General features: G+C 37.7%; 1 protein-coding gene across 1 annotated transcript in view; it reads right to left on the bottom strand.

The window, feature by feature from the left end:
• MYT1L (myelin transcription factor 1 like) overlaps window positions 1-19209 on the bottom strand; it is a 585413-nt gene that overhangs the window by 19207 nt on the left and 546997 nt on the right. The window lies entirely within an intron of this gene.

Below are 19209 nucleotides of genomic sequence, written 5' to 3'. Positions count from 1 at the left end.
GGTGTGTAAAGGTTACTGTGCCACCTCATCCTTCTCACTGTGAGGAATAAGGGCAAGTGAACAGGCGGCAACAGTAAGGAGGATGAGCCAAACGGTCAGGAGACTCCAGAATTTGGTGTTGACCTCCTTACTGGTGTGTGGGCCTTGACAGGCTCCTGATAATGCCAACCCCTCATACTAGACACAAAAATCACCTCCCTAGTCATCAACTTCTGGATATCTTCTATATCAGTAGATAAAAAACAAATGTGCAATGAATCTGAATGTGTAGCCCCAATAGGACAAGGGCAAGGTATGCACTGGTATTAGTGTAATAATGACAACATTACATGTTAGACGTAATATTTTGGAGATGATTAATGTACATCGCAAAGAGTACCGCCAGGCAATGAATGCTGTTGATTAGCTAGGGTGATTTCTTCACCAGAGGAAAAGTCCTTTTAGCAGATAGAAGAAAGCTAGGACACAGAACAAAACAAACAAACAAAAAGTATACTGCCCTCTTGTGGCAAAAGCCAACATTCATTTTTACTAGCTTAATTAATTGAAATACTTTACTCCAGATTGCCACTGATAATTTATAGAAAGCCCTGCTGGTGGCAGCTGTAGAAATCAACCCATTGTACAGTCCACAGTGTTTTATAGCCAGAAAAAAAAAATCCTAAACACAAGCATGAGACAATTCAAATCCTGAAAAAAACCTAGCTAGTCTGGGAGTTCATACAGCTGAGGTTTGATATAAAACAAATATACGCCACCTGTTATCATTTCCTTCTTCCTTTCTCTCTCCTCTTTCTCACACACATACCACCCTTTCAAGAATAAAAAAATTAAGTACCCCTTTGCCAAGTAGTATACAGCATTTGGTGGGCAATGGAGATGGGAGAAGGAGCTCATCTCACCCATTATGTGGCATGACATTATTATATCAAGCAATGTCAGTTGGGCTTGTGTCAAAAGAAGTTAAGGTCTGTGACCACTTTCCACTTTTATTGCAAGTCCTGTTATAGCGTATAAGACCTTGTAATATGCCATCACAGGGCAAGGCATTGAGAGGGACAGTGATCCCTCTCACTTTGGCAGAAAAGTCCTGTAGGCCGGACTATAGCATGGTTGTCATGGTGAGGCCACTGGTGTAGCTTCTGCTTAGCTCTTTGCTTTCCCTCCCCTCCTCCAACAATACATTTCTTACTCTCAGCTAGTTAGCATGCATTTTTAAAATCAAGGCATGATTGAATTATGGTTTTCTAGCTCTTTAAGGCTGTGATTTACTATCCAGTCAGAAAATTGCTTACTTTTTACAGTTAAATGCACTTTTATGAAACCAAAAAGTTAAATTAAATGTCAGTTCTTAGAAAAGTTTCACACTTTCAAGTTTCAGTGGTCATCATGGGCTTCAGTTGTGTAGTGTTCCTATGTAGTACAGAATTTAAACCTCTGTAACTCCAAATTATCTCATTTTTGTGATGTTTTAAAGGTCTGAGCTTTCAAACCTCATAGAGCAATCGACTATAATAACTAGCAGCATTCTGCTGTGTGGGGCTTTCTGTGTTAACAAGCTGAGAAATTTGAGTTTGACCTAAATAGCAACCTTTCATTAAGTAGCAAATAGCTCTCTTCAATAGTATTAAAAAGAACGTGGGGGAGGAGGAAGAGGAAGAGATCACATTCATTCTCTCAGTTTATGATTAATTTATTAACTTGGTATTAGATTAACTAGAATGCATTTCCCCCACAAATTTTATTTTCAGGACAAAGTATGACTAGATGAGTGACATGTTCCCCATTCATATACTACTTCCAATAGCACTCTCCCAGGCTACTGACAGAATCAGTTATGTTCTCCTCACCTCACTTTGGGCTGAGTTAAGATATTGTGACAGTGGGGGGACTTCCGGGAAGTGGTGCTGGCTGGTGGTTGTCTCTGAGGGAGCTCTGCCTCAGAGGAAGCTTTTTTCAGGTTAAAAGCCAGCCAAGAGGAATCTTGGACTGGCTTAAATGTTCTCCAAGGTATAGGAGAACCGATCAGATCTTCCACAAGACTTCGTTGAGCTGTCGGCGGCTGGAATTGATCAGGAAATTCCTGAGATAAGAAGGCAAGCCGATCGGCTGAAGACGGAGTCAGGAATTCCACGCAAGCTGAACTGGAATAAAGCGAAGCGTTTTTTCTTCTCTCAAAAAAAAAACGTTCTTAACCAGCGAGCCCACTTCTGCCTAAACCTTATCATTCGGCTTAAATTACTGCAATAAAAGGGATTTGTTTATGAATCAGCAATTGAGAAACCTGGGTGAGTCATACTTTTTCTCTTTTAAATATAATTAAGGAAGAAAGAAAATATAAACAACTTATATACTTTTTTTACGACAAAAAGCTGGCTTGAATTTGGACTTTTAAAGTTTAAAAACGGATGAGAGGTAATTATTATATTTTGGACTATTTTTCTCTTTGGACTATTTCTTGTTGGATGAATCCGCTGCTCGTATATGCTACTAATTGTTTAGTCTTGGCAACCAGAATTGTTTTGCATTCTTGGAAGCAGATAAGGACTGTGTTGTGCTGGCTGGATTTCAATAATAGGCCTGGAATATTAACTCTTCTTTTTGGTGGAGGGAAAAAAAGAAAAGAAATAGACTGCCCTTAGGTTCTGAAACAGTGATTAATATTAGAAATTAAAGGCCTCTTTTTGAAAATGACAACTAAAAAAACAACCAAGGCCCAGGGGCGAAGAGGTTCTATTGATACACAGGAAGAGGATATACCCCCAGAAATGTTTCAAAAAATAATGGAAGGGATTAATGCTATAAAACAGGAAATGAAACAGGAAATGAAAACTGAATTGACAGATATAAAAGACTATATTAAAACACAAGTGGATGAGATTAAAGGGACAATTGGGCAAATAAAGGAAGATGCAAAAAATACTAAAGAAAAGGTACAAACCTTGGAGAATAGAACAGATATACTAAATCTGGAACTAGAAAAAAATTTGGACTATTTAGCTGTGACTGAAATGAGAAATAAAGAGCATTGTTTGAGATTCCGTGCAATCCCTGAGGAAACAGGTGAAGACATTAGAGATAAAATTGTTAATGCTTTAGTAAAATTTCTGGACTTGAATGAAGATAGGATGGAATTTGAAATAGACAAAGTTTATAGAATTAACTCCAGATATGCAACAATGAAAAAAATTCCAAGAGATGTGCTTGTTCATTTCGTAAAGAAGACGACCAGAGATATGGTTTTACAGCAACACTTTAAATATACCTTTAAAATTGATGGTAAGGAAATACTGGTGATGAAGGAAATTCCTATTAGACTTTTACGTAAGAGAAAAGAATATGCTTTCCTTACAGAAAAACTTAAGCAATGCAAAATTCAATTTAGGTGGGACGTTCCAGAAGGAGTGATTTTTACATTCAGACAACAGAAATACAGACTGAATACTGTTCAAAAAGCAAGGGACTTCTTGAGAAAAGCTTCAAAAGATATGGAAGAAGATAAACTCAAAGATATGGATATAGTTCCTGGGAAACAAAGTCAACAAGGATATGCAGAGGAGGGGAAGGAAGATGATGGATCAAAAGGAGCATCAGGCAAATTTTAAAATACACGCTTAATGATGGATTACAAATACCTAACTTGGAATATAAATGGAGCCAACACGGCGCAGAAGAGAAAGAAAGTGTTTCATTATTTGAAAAAATTAAAATTGGATATAATTTGTCTACAAGAAACTCATATTCAGAAGAAAGATTCCAAATATTTGATTTGTAAAAATTTGGGTGAAGAATTTATTTCAGCTGGACCAAAAAAAAAAAATGGAGTTGTTCTCTATATTAACCCACAATTGCTTCCTAAATTGGTATTATTGGACGATAGTGGTAGATTTGTGGGGGTTGAAATTACTTTACAAGGTACAAACATTTTGATAGTGGGTATTTATGCCCCCAATGAAGATAAAACAAGGTTTTATACAGGACTTATGGAAAAATTGTCAGAGTTTTCATATGAGCATTGGTGTGTCATGGGTGACTGGAATGGGGTAATCTCACCAAAAATTGATAGGCTTTCTGAAAAAAATATCAAAGAGACACAAGGTAAATTACCGAAGATTTGTTTTGAACTCATGGAACATTTAGAATTGGTGGATACCTGGAGATATATAAATGATAATGCAAAGGAATTTACTTATTTTTCAGAAAGACATAAAACATTTTCGAGGATTGATATGATTTGGATGTCAAAAATTTTAGCGAAGGATATTTTTAAAATGGATATATTACCAAAAACTTTTTCGGACCACAATCCTGTGATATTAACTTTAAAAAAAAAAAATCTTGGATTTAGATGGAGACTAAATGAATCTTTATTACAGAATGATAAAGTAGTACAAGAATGTAAGAAGAAATTAAAGGAGTTCTTTGAATATAATTTATATAAAGGAACAAGTGAAAATATTGTTTGGGATACTAGTAAGGCATTTATGAGGGGATACTTTATTAAATGTAATTCTGAATTAAAAAAAAAGAAACAACAGAAAATGGAATTAATTTTGGAAGAAATAAAACAAAAAGAGGAAGAATTGAAAAAGAATCCAACTAAAGTTTCTATTGTAAATCAAATTAAAATGTTACAGAAGCAAGTATCAATGTTGACAGTTAGAGAAATTGAAAGGAAATTAAATTTTGCTAAACAAAGGACTTTTGAATTTGCAAATAAACCTGGGAAATGGTTAGCATATAAATTAAGAAAAGAACGTCAAAAAAATATTATTTTAAAGATACAAGAAGGAGATGAGACGCTGACAGATAATGTAAAAATCAAAAAGATTTTTCATCAATATTACTCAACATTGTATAAGTGTCAAGAAATTCCATCTGAAAAAATAGAAGAGTATTTATCTAAACAGAATTTGCCGAAAATTACAGATTTTCAGAGACAAGTTATTAATGGCCCTATTACGTCAAGAGAGATATCTGAAGCTATAAATAAAATTAAATTAGGAAAGGCGCCAGGACCAGATGGGCTATCTGCAATGTATTATAAATGTTTGGAGGAAGAACTCTTGCTACCCTTACAGTCTACAATGAATTCTATTTTGCAAGAGGGAAAGATACCGGATAGTTGGAAAAATGCTAATATAATATTAATACCTAAAGAGGACCAAGATTTAACTAAAACAAAAAATTATCGGCCAATATCTCTACTGAATAATGACTATAAAATTTTTACAATGATTTTGGCTGAAAGATTGAAAATAATATTGCAACAATTTATTCAGGAAGATCAATCAGGGTTTTTACCTAAAAGACAATTACGTGACAACGTCAGGAATGTTTTGAATGTGTTGGAATATTTAGAACAACGAAATGATAAACAAGCAGCTTTGATTTTTTTAGATGCTGAAAAAGCATTTGATAATTTGAATTGGAAATTTATGTCCCAGGTTTTGGAGCAAATGGATTTTGGAGACAACTTTATAAAATGGATCAGATCGATTTATACATCACAGAAGGCCCAGATAATTGTTAATGGAGACTTAACGGATTCATGTGAAATACAAAAGGGTACAAGACAGGGATGTCCATTATCTCCCCTTTTATTTATTCTGGTTTTAGAAGTGCTGCTTAGAGATATAAGGCAAGATAAAAGGATTTCGGGATTAAAAATAAAAAAAGAAGAATATAAATTGAGAGCATTTGCTGATGATTTGATAATTGTACTAGAAAACCCTTTGGAAGGAATTCATATATTGATGGACAAATTAAAAGAATTTGGACCGTTAGCAGGATTTAAGATCAACAATCAAAAAACAAAGATGTTGGTGAAAAATTTAACTTTAAGGGAACAGAAAGAGTTAATGGACAAGACAGATTTTACAATAGAAAAAAAGTTGAAATATCTAGGCATCATCATGACAAATAAAAACTCAAAGCTGTTTCATAATAATTACGAAAAATTATGGACAGAGATTAAGAAAGACTTGCTAAGATGGGATAAACTACAACTGTCATTAATGGGTAGAATATCTGTGATAAAAATGAATGTATTACCGAGAATGATGTTTTTGTTTCAAACAATACCTGTAATATCCTCTGATTTACCTTTTAAACAATGGCAAAAAGATATTTCTAAATTTGTATGGCAAGGAAAAAAACCAAGAGTTAAATTTAAATTACTTCAAGACGCTAAAGAAAGAGGAGGACTGGGATTACCAAATTTGAGACTTTATTTTGCTGCCTGCTGTTTAGTCTGGATAAAGGAATGGATCTTATTGAGGAATAAAAGACTATTGGATTTGGAGGGCCACAATCTGAAGTGGGGATGGCATGGATATCTATGGTATGACAAAGTAAAAGTAAACGTAGACTTTAACAATCATTTTATAAGACGTTCTCTGTTGAAAATATGGAATAGATACAAACCAAGGTTTTATTCGAAAATACCATTATGTGTCTCAAGTCAAGAAGCGTTTTATAGAAGAGAAATGTCTGGAAAAGAGAAATGGTTAACTTATCAAGAACTATTAGAAAATGTACATGGAGAATACACAATGAAAGAGAGAGAACAATTGATAAAGGAAGGATATAGTTTTCATTGGTTTGCCTATTTACAATTGTTAGAAAGATATAAAATGGACAAGAAAATGTATGGGTTTGAAATAAGTAAATCTGATTTTGAAATAGGTTTGTATACAAATGATGAAAACATAATTGCAAAAATGTATAAACTTTTATTGAAAATGGATATGGAGGAAGAACAAGTAAAAGAGTGCATGGTAAAGTGGGCAAAAAATTTTGGTCATAACATACAAATGGATCAATGGGAAAATATGTGGAAAAAAGGCTTGAAATTTACATTATGTTATAATCTTAAAGAAAATTTTTATAAAATGATGTACCGTTGGTACATGACTCCAGAAAAGCTGTCAAAAATGTATAGTAATGTCTCTAATGTTTGTTGGAAATGTAAACAACAAGAAGGATCTTTTTATCATATGTGGTGGTCATGTAAAAAGGCGAAATTATTCTGGGCACAGATAGGTAGGAAGATGCAAAAAATTTTAAAGATAAATATTCAGTCAAAACCAGAATTTTTTTTACTGGGTTTTATGGATAAACAAATAGAAAAGAAATATGGAAGAATATTATTATATATGATTACGGCAGCAAGATTATTATATGCACAAAAGTGGAAAATGGAATCAATACCAACAATGGAAGAATGGCTACTGAAATTAATGGACTTAGTAGAAATGGATAAATTGACGTGTTTACTTAGAGAAAAATCGACAGATACATTCCTTAAGGATTGGAAGCCTCTCTTAGACTTTTTGTCGAAAGATCAAAATAAAATGATGATACTGGGATTTGATGATTAATTAAGACAGCTTATGGAGAAAAGGGATTCTGTATGTACATATTAAGGGACAGGTTTGATGTATATTATATACTTATAGCTGATCTGTGACAAATCGGAAGTCAACCATTTTATTTTTATTTTTTGTTGTAGTATTGTTATGTTTTTTCTTACTTTGTTTTGTTTGTTTTTTGGAAAAATTTGAATAAAAACTATATAAAAAAAAAAAAGATATTGTGACAGTGGGAAGAGAGAGGATAAACCTATGAACTGAAGAAGCGATCAACAGCCAAGTCCTTTCAGAAGGACTTTATGGCAAAATATCGAGGCTCCAAGTCTGTGGGAATGATCCTGAAAGCATTGCTTGTGACAAAGACACTTTAAATTTAAAAGTCTCTTTCGAACTCCAGAAATCTATAAAGATTTACTAATTAAAATGTGTCTATGTTAACACAAAAGCCATTTTTTACACATTTTTGTATTGTTTGTTGCACTGACTTATTCGTGCAGAAATGTTAATATTAACAAAAAAGTAACAGCCTAAAATGAATAACTCAGTACAAAGAGGCAATAGAATAAAACTTTAAATAGTATTTACCTGTATTTTATGCAGTTATCCTAAAAATGGTCCATTGAAAGAAATAGTGGAACTAGTTTTGTATATATACCATCAATAAACACAAGTGAAATGCTCAGGCAGTGGATGGCTAGTCACATTTGTGGAAGAAAAAATAGAACTGTAATCGGGTGTCACTGCCTTGTCATTTGGACCCAGACTTAACACAGTTGAGCCCTACTACTGGCCCAGCCTGAAATTATTGTTGTGTCTAATGTTATGGGACTTCCTTACTAGCAGTACAGAAATCCTTCTGGGGTGAAGAACTGACCCTGTTATTAGGGAGAGTGAGATGGTCATCACAGGCAGCTGCTTTTGGGTGTCATGAATGGGCAGCAAATTTATGTATTATTATTGCATTTTTACTGCCAAGAAGGGGAAGAGTTGCTTGTAGGATTTACTGCCTCAGATGCCAAAATAATTTGACTAGCGTGTGTTTGTGTGTGGCATAATTTGCTGCTCTGCCTCAGGCAGCAAAATGCCTTGGGTCAGCCCTGCTTGAAAGTCTCTCACAATTCTGACTATACCTGATATCAGGCACAAAACTGGAAAAAAGACCCAAAAGAGCATGCTGTTTGGACAACCCAATCCAGAAAACAGGCAAACCCTGCAAACATAACTAGAGTGGGAAGCAATCATTCTGGAAGACAGCACATTATCAGACACTTCTAGGTAAGAGAGGATGGAGCCTGAAGGAATTCACTCTACAAAAAGGCAGTTTTAGCCAAAACACAGAGCAATTTCTGCTTTGACAAAATCTACTTTCCTTCCTTGAGTACTCATATGGGGATAGAGGTGACCTAAGGCTCAACTTTTGCTGTCTGGAAACCTCCAATAGCTCAGACAGTGATGAATAGTTGCAAAGCACAGTTTCACAGCTGTGAATAAGTCCTTTGCATGGGGCACTTAACTGCCCCAACTCTTCTATTTTTCCTGGCTTGCAGGTGTGGGGCTTTACTGTTTTGTTGTGAGCATGTACTATGATGGCTCCACCAAGCTCAAATCACCCTGCCATGCCATTGCAAAACTTCCAGAGCTGCTCTGAATGATGTAATATCCAAAGTGTGATTTAGTCCTGTGAAGGAACTTAGGCATGACCTATGCAAAGATAAGCAAACAGTAATTCAGTAAAAAGAAATGCAGTTGGCCACAAAATCAGATATGAAATGAACTGACTCTCCATGGGTATAAGGAGCAATCACTGAAGGTGATAGTGGGCTGGGGAAGTTATGCTGAAGAGAGCTCTTTATACTATGAAGTCTAGTTTCTCTCTCCTCTGATATGCCAGTGAATCAAATGGTGATGTGCAAATCTTGCCCCACCCTTGGATAGTTGGTTGGTTGCCTGCCTGCCTGGTCATTACTGCTACTGCCTTCTCAAACACATAAAGCTGGATGCCTGAGCAGGAAGCTGTGTAAGCTTCCCACATGGAGAAGGCAATGACAACAAGAAGCAGGCAAGCAGGAAGGGACAATGTTGATATATTATCAACATCTGATTCACTGGTATGCTAGAAACAGCTAGGCATAATACAGAGCTCACAGTACAATCACAGTGGCAGTATGGTAAGTTCTCTACATATTATGCATGTCTCAACCCTTACAGGAAAACACCACAATTGATACTCAAGCAAACAGGACATCCACCTCTAATTCCAAAAATGCTATGGGTGATATGGTCAAAAAGACTATTAAAGGCAAAAGGACCTTCTTAAATAAGTGGAAATTCAGGGTCCCAGCTTTTAAGTCATAGGATGATGATTCCCAAATATCATGCAGGAACAGTATCACATAACTTTACTTGGTGTAGTGCTTTAAAACAACTGATTAACAACTAGATTGTTAGATTCTCTAAAGTTTTTCCCCAGCTGTTGTAGAAAATTATGTGCACAAATATTTAAGACAAATATTAAGTGCATTGGATTGGAGATTTTGAGAGAAAGGTCAGAAAATGGGCTGTGATTCGGTAGAGGGAGATCCCATTGAAGCAAGCTTGTGCAATTGTAGCAAAGTACTTTAACCCTGTTAAGGTGTAATGTCATTGCCCCTATCACCAAAACCTTAATTTTGAGCTCAAATAATGGCTTTTGAATGAAGTGTCCAAGATATTCCAAACAACAGCTTTGACTAGATTCTGATCATGTAATAGAGGAGACCAGGAAAGGTACAAATTATTCTATAATTTGGAATGGTGTAAGGAAAAAATGAAAGAAGAAATTTAGTTCTAAGGCAAGGTACAGGATTGCCTTACATAAAAAAACAAGGATGATCAGGGGAGTTGAAACACAGCCCTACGAGGAGAGACTGAAAGAACTGGGCATGTTTAGCCTGCAGAAGACTGAAGGGAGATATGATAGCACTCTTCAATTATTTGAAAGGTTGTCACACAGAGAAGGGCCAGGATGTCTTCTCAATCATCCCAGAGTGGAGGACATGGAATAATGGGCACAGGTTACAAGAAGCCAGATTTTGACTGAACATCAAGAAAAACTTCCTAACTATTAGAGCAGTGTGACAATGGAACGGGAAGTGGTGAATTCTCCAATACTGGAGGTATTGAAGAGGCAGCTGGATAGCCACCAGCTTCAAGAGGCAGCTGGATAGCCACCAGCTACCAGGGTATATTTTAAGTTGCATTGAGCAGGGGGTTAGGCATGATAGTGTTATAGGCCCCTTCCAACTGTACTAGTCTATGGTTCTATAAGGATGGGGCTTTTGCAGAATGTATCAGAAAGCCAGTGCACAGCCTTAAGAAGCCTTAAGCCTGTATGTGGAAGTATGTGTGTGTGTGTAATTTTGTTGCAGGGATTCTGAACGGATTCCAGAGAAGAAGAATAAGTATGCTTTAAGGTGGATTCCCGAATTGAGCAGGGGTTTGGACTCAATGGCGTCTATTATGCTGTAATTCTAAGTCCAGCGAGGAAGCAGTTGTAATTGCAATGCAAGAAGATTACCAGGAGGATATGGGTTAGGGTTTTAGCAACAGATATGGAAAAGAATGAATAGAATTTGGAACTGTTACAGAAAGGAGGTACTGAAGAACTTGTCAATAGCCTGTGTTCAGAGGGGAGAATGAAAGACTGAACTGACTGTTTACAGAGACAAAAGGCGATCATACATCTAGGAATAAGAGGCTGTTTAGAGGGGAAGAATGTGGGGGCTTATGCAAAAATAAATCCTCTAAATATTTTTGTTGAGTCAACTAATAGCTCCAGTAGTTTTATTTGTAATATCTATTTCCACATTGGGAAAATTCTAGACCAGCTTGATAAAGAAAGTGTTCCTACTTCAAGTCTAGTAATCTTTCTCCAAAGCCATTCATGTGGTTTTGGCTGTTTGTGTGGTAGAAATTAATGTGCCCTAAACTAAGTAAGTAGGAACTACATGAGAGAAAACACATGTGTCTAAAAATCTCTAGACCTGTGTAATGTGGAAAAGAAAATGAAGGGTAGCCTTGACCAGTGATGACATAAGGAAGAGAGATTAGAAAAACTTGTGGAATGAGGTAAGAGGGATAGCTGAGAGATGGTGCCATAGAGAGACCTGTGGACTGGGGACATTTTTTACTAAATAAATAAATATGGAATATGCTGCCACCAGATTAGATGATTTAGATGGAATTAAGAATAGGTAGATTAATGGAAGATAAGTCTCACAATGTCTTGGCGGCTCCCTTTTCAGTCACAGAAAAATTTATATGTGCTTGTTTCACTTGCAACTAAAAACCAAAAATTTCAGAGGACAGAAATAATAGCATTGAGAACTCAGTGGAATAAAAATGGTTGCAACGTATTATACTATAGTATTTAAATCAAGGGTGGTTAATCCTCAGCCTGGAGACTGGATCTGGTCCCCAAAGCAAAATTGTCTGGCCCTCCAAGACCCGTGTGACATTGGTGGAAGCAGCAAAAAGACAAAAAAGTAGTAGTAGTAACAGCACAGGGTGAACAGAGAGATTATACCCTCTCAGCATAGCTCAGTGCCCTGATGCGGATGCAAATAACGCCCTCCTCAGTCATCAGTTCAATCATTTAATTAGTGGAGAGGAGGTGACAACTCCCCTTTTCAGTGGATCTGCACAGATCCACTAAGGAGGGAGTGTGTGTACCTGTATCCACTATGCAAGAGGCCACACTTTTGGCCACACTGCTAGGTGGAAGTCAGATGTTTAGTCAAGGGTGAAAGTGGCCCTCAAATCAAAAAAGTTAGTCATCCCTGATTTAGATAAATGTATCAGGAAAGTCATAAAAGTACAGAACTGCAGGAATGGAGAGATCCTCATGAGACATGTAATATAAAATACTGCTATAGCATATACCACAGCAAATTCATGATGAATGGCATTTATTTATTATTATTATTATTTATTATTATTATTATTTATTAAATTTATATACCGCCCGACTAGCAATAGCTCTCTGGGCGGTGAACATAGAAATACAATAACATAGGAAATACAATAAATGACACAATATAATACAAAATAATACAGTCTAAAATCAATACAATAACATTTTTAAAATTGAATCAATTTAAATTAAAATGCTTCAGAGAATAGGAAGGTTTTAACCTGGCGCCGAAAAGAAAGCAGAGTCGGCGCCAGGCGCACTTCCTCGGGGAGACTGTTCCATAGTTCGGGGGCCACCACTGAGAAGGCCCTAGATCTTGTCACCACCCTCCGGGCCTCCCTATGAGTTGGAACCCGGAGGAGGGCCTTCGTAGTAGAACGTAGTGTACGGGCTGGTTCATATCGGAAGAGGCGTTCCGCAAGGTATCGTGGTCCCGCACCATATAAGGCTTTATAGGTTAATACCAACACTTTGAATCTAGCCCGGAAACATATTGGCAGCCAGTGCAAGCGGGCCAGAACAGGTGTTATATGCTCGGACCGCTTGGTTATTGTTAGCAGTCTGGCTGCCGTGTTTTGCACTAGCTGTAGCTTCCGAACTGTCTTCAGAGGTAGCCCTACGTAGAGCACATTGCAGTAATCCAAACGCGAGGTTACCAGAGCATGTACCACTGATGTAAGGTCCTCTTTACTCAAATAGGGACGTAGCTGGGCTACCAACCAAAGTTGGTAAAATGCATTCCTTGCCACCGAGGCTACTTGAGCCTCAAGTGAGAGGGAAAAGTCTAAAAAGACTCCCAGACTACGAACCCACTCCTTTAGGGGGAGTGTAACCCCATCCAGGACAGGGTATATATCCACCATCCGATCAGAGAACCCGTCCACCAACAGCATCTCAGTCTTGTCTGGACTGAGCTTCAGTTTGTTAACTCTCATCCAGTCCATTGTTGCGGCCAGGCAACGGTTCAGCACATTGACAGCCTCACCTGAGGAAGATGAGAAGGAGAAGTAGAGCTTCTCCTAACTAACTAACTCCATAATGAGATATGTAGGGTGGTATTCAACTAATATGTCCCATCAACTCAAGATTTCCACTTACACAACAGGACTTTCCCCCTACCTCCCCCAACGCTCTGCGCCCTACCAAAATCTGCTTTAGAGGGCTAGGGGAACACCTAGCACAGATTTAGTGAGCACGCAGGGAGAGGTGGAGGATATTCCATTGTGCACACAGAAATCCTTTTGCTGAGGGAACATTCACATAGCGCTTCATTGGATACAGCCCATAAGCTTGTCTTTTCCACATTGGATAGGTCTATTGGTGTTAATTTGGGTAGAAACAGCAGGTCCATTCCTTGCCACCACAGTGCTGTTGTGTTAATTCCAGCCTGTCTGCTTCCTTTCCATGTTCCACATATTGCAGCAGTGAATATAAGGCTAAGTCCCACATGGCTCAACATGACAAACCATAGAGCTTTAAAGACATGTAAAACTTTACCAGGCAATCCCAAAAAGAACAAAGCACATAATAAGTTGATTAATACAAGCCAGTAAATGTGATTGCATTACATTTTATGGTAATTTCTGGATAAATAGGATTTTAAGCATGTTACCTCATATCAGTGGCCAGAAGAATATCTCATACGAGAGCACTTAGCTAGTTCTCTCATAATACTTTTTAAGATAAGGCCCACTAATCCTCTGGGCATGCATAACTTGAATGTCTAGATAAATGTGGTGTTCAAAACAGTGTCTGCACAGGCTCCCCAAACTGTATTTAACAAGAGATGATTGAGAACCATTTTAAAGTGTTATTTTAGGAAACTGGCCCTGTTAGAAGTTTTGTTTTTATTTATGTAATGTGTATAATATGATTTTGTTATGGCCTGGAAATAAATTGATTGATGATTGATAGGGCCCATTTCATTAACATCAATAGAACTGATGTCTAGGATGCATGTTGTCATTGAGCACGCAGAAATCATTGTGCTGATGGGACATGTTAGTAGAATACCACCCTGTAAATATTAGATAAAATCTACTCTTCCATTGAAAGTTCAGAAACAGAGCCCAAGAGGTATCCAAGTACACTATACCCACAGAAAACATATAAAATGCTCAATCATCATATGGTGTGATATTACAGGTTTAGCTTGAAGATTACCCTTTTATCTTTAATAATTTATATTTTATAATCATATTCTTAGAAATTAAGGTATTTAAGGAAAATAAAACTGTATAATTTCCTTGGCACAGCTGTGTATCTATTTGTCTAGATATTTTGAGACATCACAAAAGCAGTCTGCCACTACTAGTCTCAGATGACTGTGGGATGTCTAGAAATACTTGCTGTTCACAGTGCTATCGGTCTATTGTTTGGCTGTTTATCAAAACCTATTCTAAAACCACACAAATTGGTAATGCTAACAACCTGGATTTTTGAAAGCAAATCACTAGCCTACCGTGGACTGCCTTCAAGTTGATCCCGACTTATGGCAACCCTATGCATAGGGTTTTTATGGTAAGCAGTATTCAGAGGGGGTTTACCATTGCCTCCCTCTGAGGCTAGTCCTCCCCAGTTGGCTAGGGCCTGCTTAACTTGCCACAGCTGCACAAGCCAGCCCCTACCTTGTCCACAACTGCCAGCTGAGGGGCAACTGGGCTCCTTGGGACTATGCAGCTTGCCCATGGCTGCACAGGTGGCAGGGCACGTAACCCCTGAGCCACTCACTGTGGGGGTGATCTTTAGCTGGCCCTTTACACCCAGGAGACACGAGTGGGGATTTGAACTCACAGACTCTGGACTCCCAGCCAGGCTCTCCTCCCCACTGTGCTATACCATCTATCTGTGTGAATACTAAATAGACATGGCACTGATACACAAGGGTATGTGCTGTACCGACCTATAGCTGATTTTATGCTGAAAGGAGCATGGGCTTTAAGATATTGGTAAATGGCTTAGACTCTCTGCTTAGTGATAATGATCTTGGACTGATTTTGTTACATCTGAATGTGGCACTAGAGTCTCAGGGCTCATTCAGATCATACTAAAACTCACGTTTTACTTATTGGAATTGTCTGTTGGTAGCCCAAACCTGATTTCTTTGCACTTTCTTTGTACTCAAATCAAACATTTTTCTCATGCATACATAGCTGTGCCCTTTTTTGCTTACAAACTCCCCGTTCCTCCTTCTCATCTTGTGTTTTTCATTGGCTCAGTTCAGAAGGGAGATGAGTGAGGGAGCCAATGGGAACACAACAGAAGGAGGAGGTGTGGAAGAAGGTGGAGTTAGAACCACCCACATAGGAAACTGCAAGTTAAAGCAACTGGCCTCCCTTCTCAGCAACTATTTATAATCACTGTTTCTCTCCTTTTTGGTGTATACTTGGTATTGGAAACTCTGGATCAAGGAAGGGGGAAGTGTTGGAAGGCAGTGATTGGAGGAGAACATCATATGGATGAGGGTGAATTGATGGAGGAACAAGGGGCTTACATTACAGATCACACGGATGTATGGATGAACCCTCAGTCTGAAATATTTAGAATGCTGAGAGGTTGAGAGGGTGACTTCTCATTTTACTTAAGCTATGAAATGTGAAAAGAGATCCCAGTGAGAGGCACCGACAACAGACAGTGAGCCCCAAATAGCATAGAGCTTCATTTATTACAATTTCTATTTAAAGCCAAATTTAATCATGACACGGCAATCTAACCTAATTCATTTTATGAAATTCCCACTAAATTAAACTTACTCTGAAGTAAGCATATGTAGGACTGTAACCAAAGTGACAGTTTGAGTGCACCATATAAAATCCTTACTATAAGTATCTGAATATGTTTTCAAAGTTTTAAAGGAAAATAGCAAGTTAACTGATGCTGCAATCCTTTACTCTTGGAGTAAGTCCTGCTTAACTCAGTGGAGGTTATTTTTGTGTAAACATGTAAGAATTGCTTTGCAACTTACTAGCTTTCACCATGACCACCTTTTGAGATGAAGTCTCCATTAGTAAGTTCTTGAAAATTAGGGCCACTTCATACCTGATATTTTTCCTACACTGTCAGTATGGTATATGGGACAATAGTAAAATTTGCTAAAAAATGTAAATGTACTGCCTTTAAGTCGATTCCGACTTATGGCGACCCTATGAGTAGGGTTTTCAGGAGGCTGAGAGGCAGTGACTGGCTCAAGGTCACCCAGTGAGCTTCATGGCTATGTGGAGATTCGAACCCTGGTCTCCCAGGTCATAGTCCAACACCTTAACCACTACACCACACTGGCTATAGTATATATAGGTATCTGATCTATATTTTCTCTGTGAAATGAAGTTACATAGGAGTGTGTAACTCTAATGCCATACATATACCACCCATGTACACCTATGATGCAGCCTAGCCACAACCTAAGTCTGCCCGAATGATTGTGTGGGCACTGCTATCATGTGTGAACTAGCCATTAGTACTGTGTGATGAACTGGGATCTGGGTAGGTGGTGGCTACATTTCATAATCTCTAGTTAAAATCCCATGGCCTAAAGCATAGAACAATTATACTTCTGAATAGCAAAAGTTGTTACAAAACCCCTTAAGATTTTTGAGGCATTTTAATATTACAGGAATAAAAACCACACTAAAGCTATTAATGGGGGGTGGGCAGTGGTGGTGGGGAAGCTAACTACAGGAATTGGGATGGTGATCAATAGGCAACTGTGGTGAACACATGGACTAGTGGAGTGGGAGCCAATTCTAACCACACACCACAACTTTCATGTGTTCATCTGAAGCTTACTTAGGCTCTCTCAAAGTTACAGATGAACATAGGAAGGTCAGTGGAGAAAGGCCAGTGGGTGCAATCACACTCCATCTGTCCATGCATTCATACCTATAGATATGACATATGAGAGGGCTAGGCTAATTATTGTTACACTTTATATAAAGGGAAAAGAAATGCTAAACTGCCAAGTTGCCATGGAAAAAACACATCCAATATTTTAACCTGCAAACTGCAGTGGCACAGTGTTACTGCATTCTCCTTCTTCGCAACTCTTTTTTTGGCCCAAATGTTGATGTAATCACTACTCCTTCATGGTAGGGATTACTCATGGTAGGGATAATTTTTTGTATGAACCACACTCCCATAAATAGGTCCATAATTACTTTCTAACACAGAAGGCATTCTGCTGAACTTCTGCTTTCTAGCAGGCTGACAAAAGCAGAGGACTGCAAGGTAGAACCCCCCACTTGTAGAATGCACTGTATGCTGGGAAGTGGGCATATATGAAATACTAATTAATTCTTCAATTGGTCTAATATTTATTATAACTCAGGCTTTCAAACTTCAATACTTAAAAAAACAAGTGTAAGTACTCTTGTTTAGCCTCTCTCTCACCTGTTAGACTGAGAAATTCCAGATAATACCTGGAATCACAGCAATTCCAGATAATATCTAACTGGCCAAAAGCAAGCCTGGCAAATTCTTTCAGGTTGGTGATGCCATCAGTCTAGATCAATGCATGAGCAAGGCCAGCATGATCCAGACTCTTTTGGATCATTATCATCTTCTCCCAAACCAGAACTAATGGTTTCTGAAATCTGCCACAAAGATGTACTTCCCCGCATAGTGATTTTGTGAAACTCATGCCAGTCGGACTTATGCAGGAGAATACTGGATTGTGCACATAGTGATTTCTGGGATCACTATCCTCATAGTTTTATTTATTTATTATTTGATTTACATCCTGCCCTTCCTCCCAGCAGTAGTTTTAGTCTTTCTTCATAGAGAAAGCCTCTAATACCTTTTTTTGATTCTTGACCTTTACACTCAGTTGAAATAACCTTAACATAGCAGTAATGCTGTGGTCATACCACAGATTTCTGTTGCGCTACATGGGTCCCCTGCTGCCAGAACTGCAGCCAGCCATTGAGACCCACATATCAAACATGAATAAGACATTTCCAATCCATTAGTCTCTTTTTGTCATATAACTCCCAGCAGCAACTGCAGGAAGGGCAGATGACAGCTAAATCAATATATGCAGATTTCTTTTGTTACTGAAGAATAAAATGATAGGTATCAAAGTACTTTCTGGCACTTCACATTTGATTAACTGAACAGTCTCTTTACAGGAAAAAGGCAATAATAGTATTTAGCTAGTTATCAAATTAAATCAAATAGCACATACTAGCTAAATCACAAAATGTATAACAAATTTTGATTAGAAGTTAATCAAGTGCCTTGCCTTTTTCTACCCTGTACAATTGGGAAAGAAAGCAGGGCATCAAGCTAGCATCTACTCTGCACATCACTGTGGACACATGTGCATGAAGTATGCAACATAGACTTTATTGGGACACTGAAAAGCTGTGTTCTGCCACATATGCACAAGAACTAAATGTAGCAAGGAAAGAGCGTATCTCCACCAGATGTAAGGTGAACCAACTTTTGTTCTTGTTCAGTTAGAATATTATGTATAGTCTTCTATCTTGTTTTCCCCTCTCAATAAACTTTTGTGGCAGCCCACTATTATGTTGAAGTGTGAAACCTTTAAGTCTAATAAAATCCATTCATCTGACAATAAATTCATTTGAAAAATCTGCTTAGCCTATTGGATTCAAACTTCTGCATTATGTGCCGCTGTAATCCTATATTAAACATTATACAGTTTCAAACGTTTTGAAATACAGTATAAAGTCCATGAAATAGTATGACTAAATACAACGTATATATTATATACATCAACATTAACATTATGTACACTAACATTACATACAGGACAGGCTGCTCATGGATCCCAGATGTTATCTTGCATGTACACTTATTTCATAGTCTCACTGCTTCATGAACTCTGTAATCTACAATTGCATATGTAATTGCATATACAATTGGGTC

This window comes from Rhineura floridana, chromosome 4, assembly GCF_030035675.1.
Source record: "Rhineura floridana isolate rRhiFlo1 chromosome 4, rRhiFlo1.hap2, whole genome shotgun sequence".
NCBI lineage: Eukaryota > Metazoa > Chordata > Lepidosauria > Squamata > Rhineuridae > Rhineura > Rhineura floridana.
The sequence above is the reverse complement of the archived record's forward strand: the minus strand, read 5'-3'. Positions and strand labels throughout refer to the sequence as shown.